Genomic DNA, 7257 nt, shown 5'->3' with positions numbered 1-7257 from the left:
AACTTCTGTTAGTGTCTATGTGTCTCTGTTTATTTTCTGTTTCCAGGATCTGTCTATTGGTGAGAGTGGGGTGTTGAAATCTCCCACTATTATTGTGTGAGGTACAATGTGTCCTTTGAGCTTTGTTAAAGTGTCTTTAATGAATGTGTCTGCGCTTCTTGTATTTGGTGAATAGATATTCAGAATTGAGAGTTCCTCTTGGTAGATTTCACCTTTGATGAATATGAAGTGCCCCTCCTTGTCTTTTTTGATAACTTTGGGTTGGAAGTCAATTTTATTTGATATTAGAATAGCTACTCCAGCTTGTTTCTTTGGACCATTTGCTTGGAAAACTGTTTTCCATCCTTTCCCTCTGATGTCGTGTCTGTTTTTCTCCCTGAAATGGGTTTCCTGCAAGCAGCAACATGTTAGGTCCTATTTGTGTAACCAGTCTCTTAGTCTATGTCTTTTTATTGGGGAATTGTGTCCATTGATGTTAAGAGAAATTAAAGAAAAGTAATTGCTTCCTGTCATTTTCTTTGTTAAAGTTGGGATTCTCTTCTTGCTTCTGTCTTCTTTTAGGTTTGTTGAAGGACTACTTTCTTGCTTTTTCTAGGATGTAGTTTCTGTCCTTGTGTTGATGTTTTCCCTTTATTATCCTTTGAAGGGCTAAATTCATGGATAGTTATTGTGTGAATTTGGTTTTATCATAGAATACTTTGTTTTCTCCTTCTATGGTAATTGAGAGTTTTGCTGAGTATAGTAGCCTGGGCTGGCATTTGTGTTCTCTTAGGTTCTGCATAACGTCTGTTCAGGATCTTATGGCTTTCATAGTCTCTGGTGAGAAGTCTGGTGTGATTCTAATAGGCTTACCTTTATATGTTACTTGATCCTTTTCCTTTGCTTCTTTTAATATTCTATCTTTATTTAGTGCATTTGTTGTTCTGATTATTATGTGTCAGGAGGAATTTCTTTCCTGGTCCAGTCTTTTTGGAGTTCTGTAGGCATATTGTATGTTCATGGGCATCTCTTTCTTTAGGTTTGGGAAGTTTCTTCTATAATTTTGTTGAAGAAGTTTGCTGGCCCTTTAAGTTGAAAATCTTCATTCTCATTTACTCCTATTATCCATAGTTTTGTTCTTCTCATTGTGTCCTGGATTTCCTGAATGTTTGAGTTAGGATCTTTTTGCATTTTGCATTTTCTTTGATTGTTGTGCCCATGTTCTCTATGGAATCTTCTGCACTCTTCCATCTCTTGTATTCTGTTGCTGATGCTCACATCTATGGTTCCTGATTTCTTTCCTAGGGTTTCTATCTCTAGATTTGTCTCACTTTGGGTTTTCTTTTTTTCTTCTACTTCCCTTCTTAGACCTTAGATGGTTTTGTTCAATTCCATCACCTGTTTGGTTGTGTTGTCCTGTGTTTCTCTAAGGACTTCTACCTCTTTAGCAGCTTTGTCCTATATTTCTTTAAGGACTTGTACCTCTTTAGCAGCATACTCCTGAATTTCTTTAAGGACTTGTACCTCTTTAACAATATTCTGTATTTCCTCGAGTGAGTTATTAATGCCCTTCTTAAAGTCCACTACCAGCATCATGAGGTATGCTTTTAAATCCGAGTCTTGCTTTTCAGGTGTATTGNGGTATCCAGGACTGGCTGAGGTGGGAGTGCTGGGTTCTGATGATTGTGAGTGGTCTTGGTTTCTGTAAGATTCCTATGTTTGCCTTTCGCCATCTGGTAATCTCTTGAGTTAGTTGTTATAGTTGTCTCTGGTTGGAGCTTGTTTGTCCTGTGATTCTGTTAGCCTCTGTCAGCAGTTCTGGGAGTCCAGCTCTCTCCTGAGTCTCAGTGGTCAGAGTACTCTCTGCAGGCTATCTCTCCTCTTTCAGGGAAGGTGCACAGAGGCCTGGTGTTCAGATCTGCCTCCTGGATGAATATGTAGGCCCAAAACGGGGCCTGTACCAGAAGATGTGTTGCCTCTGCAGTTTATTCACTCACCTGTACAGACTAGTCACTGAGGGACCCTGGACACAATATGTCTCTCTCACCTGCTATGGCAGACAGAGCCCTCCTGGGTGGCCACCTATCTTCTGTCAGGGAAGGTTCCCAGATGTATGGAGCCCAAAACAGGTTTGGTCCCAGAAGCTAAATTGTTTCTGTCTGTCACAAACTGTGTAGCTTCTGTAATATACTATCTTGCCAGTGCACACTGGAGCCTGAGTGAACTGGAGAAAATATGGCTCCCTTACCAGCTCAGGCAGTGAGAGTGCTCCCAGGCGGACACCTCCGCTGTGGCAAGGATGTTGCCCTGAACTCTGGAGCCATAAACGGGGTTCTGTCTCAGAAGCTGTTTTGCTTCTGCAGTCTGCTCTCTCCCCAGCAATGACTGGAGACTGGGCATACCGGAGCTAAATGGCTCCCTTTCCAGCTCAGGCTGTGAGAGTGTTCCCAGGGGGGCACCTCTGCTCTGTAGGGGATGGTGCCTGAATGTCAGCTCAGATTGTGAGAGTGCTCCTGGGTATACACCTCTGCTCTGGTGGGGATGGTGCCCAGATATCTGGAGCCAGAAATAGGGTCTGTTCCAGAAGCTCTTTTATTTCTGCAGGCCACCCTCTCCGAAACAATGAACAGAGCCTGGGCATACCAGAGTGAAGATGGCTCCCTTACCAGCTCAGGCTCTTGTGACTTTTGAAATGAGACCTAATGATTCGTCAAATTTCCTCTGTGACTGTTGTTAATGTCTCACCTTTCACTTCTGGCTTTGTTTATTTGGACATTGTTTCTCTGATTTTTTGTTGTTGATTGTTTGCTTGTTTTTTGTAGTTTGGCTAAGGGTTTGTCTGTCTTGTTGATTTTTTCAAGAACCAGTTCTTGATTCCATTGATTCTTTGTGTTTTTCTCTTTATTCCTAATTTATTGATTTCAGCACCCAGTTTGATTATTTCTTGATGTCTATTACTCTTGGGTGTGTTTGATTCTTTTTTCTAGACCTTTAAAGTGTACTTTTAAATTGCTGATATGAAAATTCCCTTATTCTTTTATGGAGGTACTTAGTGCTATAACCTTTCCTCTTAGCACTGATTTCATAATGTCCCATAAGTTTGAGGAAAATAGGCCTTCATTTTCATTGCATTTTCAAAAGTCTTTCTTTCTTTCTTTTTTCTGTGATCCAGGAGTTCTTGACTACTGAGTTGTTCAGTTATCAAAAGTGTAGAACAATGCTTTTCATTCTTTATGTTGTAGAGGTACAAATTTAATTAATGGTAGTCTGAAAATATACAAACTGTTATTTCAATTTTTCTATACCAATTGAGGCTTTGTTTCTTTTATAGTCAACTTTGGATAAGGTTACTTGCGGTTCTAAGAAGGTGTATTATTTTTGTTTGGGAGACATATTCTTTATGTGTCTGTTAAGAGCATTTTATTCATAATGTCAGCTAGTTTCATTATTTCTCTCTTTTTTCCTGGATAACCTTTCAACTGGTGAGAGGGGTATGTTGAAATCTGACACTATTAAGGTGTGGGCTTGAATGTGTGATTTAAGCCTTAGTAATATTTCCTTCACAAATATGGGTGCATTTATATTTGGAGCATAGATTTCAAAATTTGAGATATCAACTTAGTAGATTGTTTCTTTGTTGAATATGAGGTGCCCTTTCTCACATCTCTTAATTAAACTTTATTGAAAGTACATTTTATTAGATATTTGAAAGGATGGTCCAGCTTGGCTTTTGGTCCATTTGCTTGGAAAACCCCTTTTCCACTCCTTTATTCTGAGGTAATGTCTATTTTTATTGCTGAGGTGTACTTGTGTGCAGCAGAAAGATGGTTCCTGTTTTGTTTATTTTGTTTTGTTTTGCTTTGATGGTGTTTTTTCTTTCTTTCTTTTTCTTTTTCTTTTTCTTTTTTGGGGGTAGGGTTTGAGAGTGTTTCTCTGGCTGTCCTGGAACTCACTTTATAGACCGCGCTGGCCTTGAACTCAGAAATCCTCCTGCCTCTGCCTCCCTAGTGCTGGGGTTAAAGGCATGTGCCACCACTGCCTGTTTTTGAATACATTTTATTAGCCAGTGTTTTAATTTGGAAATTGCATCCATTGATATTGAGGGATATTAAGGACAAGTTATTGTTAATTCCTTATATTTTGATGTTGATGGCACGTGTGTGTGTGTGTGTGTGTGTGTGTGTGTGTGTGTGTTTACCTTGTTTTGTATTTCCTGCTGTAGAATGAATTATTTCCTTCCTAATACTCAATGCATTATCCTAGCTGCCAAGTACAGCAAGCATTCCTTATGAATCTGCATGCCACTCTAGTCAGGAAGACAGGTAGCTTAATTACAGAACTTAACATCTTAACATTTCCCCTTCCCCTGCAAATCTGACACACCAGTCTTATCCCCAGTTCTGTAGCAGAAAACCTGTTGAATCTCTCCTCCTTTCCTGTTCCTATCTCCAATGGATCACACAGATATTTCTCTTGTAACTTTCTTCATTTAATGTTTCCCTTTATCCTGGATTCCAACTTTAGGAGCCATTTCCTTTGAATGCTCTGGCCTAACTCTTCACTTCTTCTTCCTCTCTTCTAAATCAAAGTCCTTTTTCTCATCCTCATGTCTGTAGCAGAAATCATGTTGTTTTCTCCCCAACTTCTTTGCCTTCATTTCTAATGGATCAAAACAATCTTCTCTTCCTAAGTTGCCTCCCATTCATTATGTGATAACAATCCCCAGTTCCCCAGGTGTTCCCTGGAAATCCACAAGACAAACCTAGCAGGTAATTAATTAGGCAACTAAACCATGCAGACTGGAATCAGATCTTCATTTTGTCTCCTTTCCTCTATAACTAATCCCTAACGCTCAAACCCAGGTTTGTGGCAGACTATGTGTTTTGGCATCTCTGACCTTCTCCCTCATCTCGAGGGACTTAGCAGAACCTGGTAAGACATGCTATTTTCCTTCAACCAGAAGGTTCCCTTGAGAAACCCATAGACCATGCCCATTCCAAAGTGTCAGCTCCCCAGTAACCAGAAACACAGTTTACCAAGGATGATAAATGGCCACCCAGTGCAAGATCCCAGAAAAATCCCCCACCACACAAAACACAGTCACAATATCCTTCCAAAATCAAAAAGAGCAAGAAATAACAAGGAAAAAAAGCATCCACCCAACAAAGACAGGATCACTTTCCAGAATTGCAGTTTTCCCAAACTCAGATGCTTAAATGTCAACACAAAACCACAATCATTAATGTCAAAGAAAATATGTCTGTACTAGAGACCAGTAACCCTATCACAGCAGGCCCTGAGAATAACAACAGAGCTGATCACAAGATAAAAATCTGAAAATATCCTTTTAAATATGAAACAGGGTCCTAAAGGAGTAAATGACTAAATCCCTTAAAGAAATCTATGAAAATATTAAAAGACAAATATAAAAGTGGGTAAATTAGTTGATGACAAAAAATGAAGTTAGAATCAACAAAGAAAACCAAAACTTAAAGAAATCTGGAAATGAGAACATTAGGAAATAAACAGGTACCTCAGAACCAAGTCTCATAAATAGAATAATAATAATCATAATAAAAAACAAAAGAAATATAGTCATTGAAATCAAGATAGCAAAAATGTAATTCATGGTCAAAGAAAGTGCTAAATATAAAAAAGAATACAAATACAACCATATACACACCACTACCACCACCATCACCAATGCTACCACCAAAATACCATCTCAAGATATTTGGTATAGCATTAAGTACTCAAATCTAAGAATAATAGAGATAGAGGATGGGAAAGAAAACCACTACAATGATCAGAAAATGTCTTTTTAGTCAAATTATAAAATAAAATATCCTTTAAGTTAGGAATGAGCTGAACATAAAGGAGCAAGAAGCATACTGAGCCCCAAATAAATTAGACCAGAAATTCAAGTTTCTTTGCCTTTCATACATACAGAATGAAGAAAGAATATTAGAAGCTTCTCTGCTAAAGAATCTCAAATGGCTGAGAAGCACTTAAAGAAATATTCAACATTCTTAATCATCAGGGTAAGGCTAATCAAAGCGAACCTGAGATTCTACTTCACACCACTCAGAAGATCAAACTCACAGATGATAGCAGATGCAGGCAAGGATGTGGAAAAAGTGGAATACTCCTTCATTGCTGGTAAGAATGCAGTCTGATAAAGCTACTTTGGAAATCAATCTGGCAGTTCCTCACAAAATTGGAAATAGATTTACCTGAACATCCAGATACACTACTCCTGGGCATATATCCCAAAGATGCTCCAACATATAATAAGAACACATGCACCACTATGTTTATGTCAGCCTTATATATAATAGCCAGAAGATAAAAAAAAAAAAAAAAAAAAAAAAAACAGATGTCCCTCAACAGAAGAATGGATACAGAAAATGTGGTAAATTTACATAATGGAGTACTAATCAGCTATTAAAAACAATAAATTCATGAAATTCTTTGGCAAATGGATGGAACTAGAAAATATCATCCTGAGTGAGGTAACCCAATCACAAAAGACCACTCATGGTATGTATTCAGTAATAAGTATAACCCCAAATACAACCCCAAAGGGGTTGACTTTGTCTCAAATATGCCACCAAGCTGAGAAAGAGTTTGTAGACACCACCTCAAGTAGATAAGCATGGTCCCCAATTGAGTGATAGGGCCACCCACCCATCTCAAAAATTTTAACCCAGAAATGTTCCTGTCTAAAGTAAAGGCAGGGACAAAAAAATGGAAAAATTCATGCAGAAACTGCCCAACCTAGAGATCCATCCCATTTGTAAATACCAACCCCCCACACTATCATTGAAGCCAAGAGGTGCTTGCTAATAGGAGCCTTGGATGGCTGTTCCCTGAGAGTTTCTACCAGCACCTGACCAATATAGATGCAAATTCTCACAGATAACCATTGGGCTGAACCTGGGGACCCCAGTAGAAGAGCTAGGGGAAAAGACTGAAGAAGCTGAAGGGGATTCTAATCCCATAGGGAGAATGCTATCAATTAATTGTACCACCCAGAGCTCCTACATACTAAACCACCTTCGAAGAGTATACATGGAAGTAACCTTGTCTCTAGATACATATGTAACAGAGGATGACCTTATCTGACATCAATGGGAGGGGAGGCCTTGGTCCTGCAGAGATTTGATGCCTCATCATTAGGGCATGCTAGAGCAATGAGGCAGAATTGGGTGAATAGTTCAAGAAGTACCTCATAGAGGCAAAGGGGAGGGGTAGAGGGGTTATGTAATGGGAGGTTTT

Source organism: Mus pahari, chromosome X (assembly GCF_900095145.1).
Source record: "Mus pahari chromosome X, PAHARI_EIJ_v1.1, whole genome shotgun sequence".
Taxonomy (NCBI): Eukaryota; Metazoa; Chordata; class Mammalia; order Rodentia; family Muridae; genus Mus; species Mus pahari.
This window is presented reverse-complemented; position numbering follows the sequence as displayed.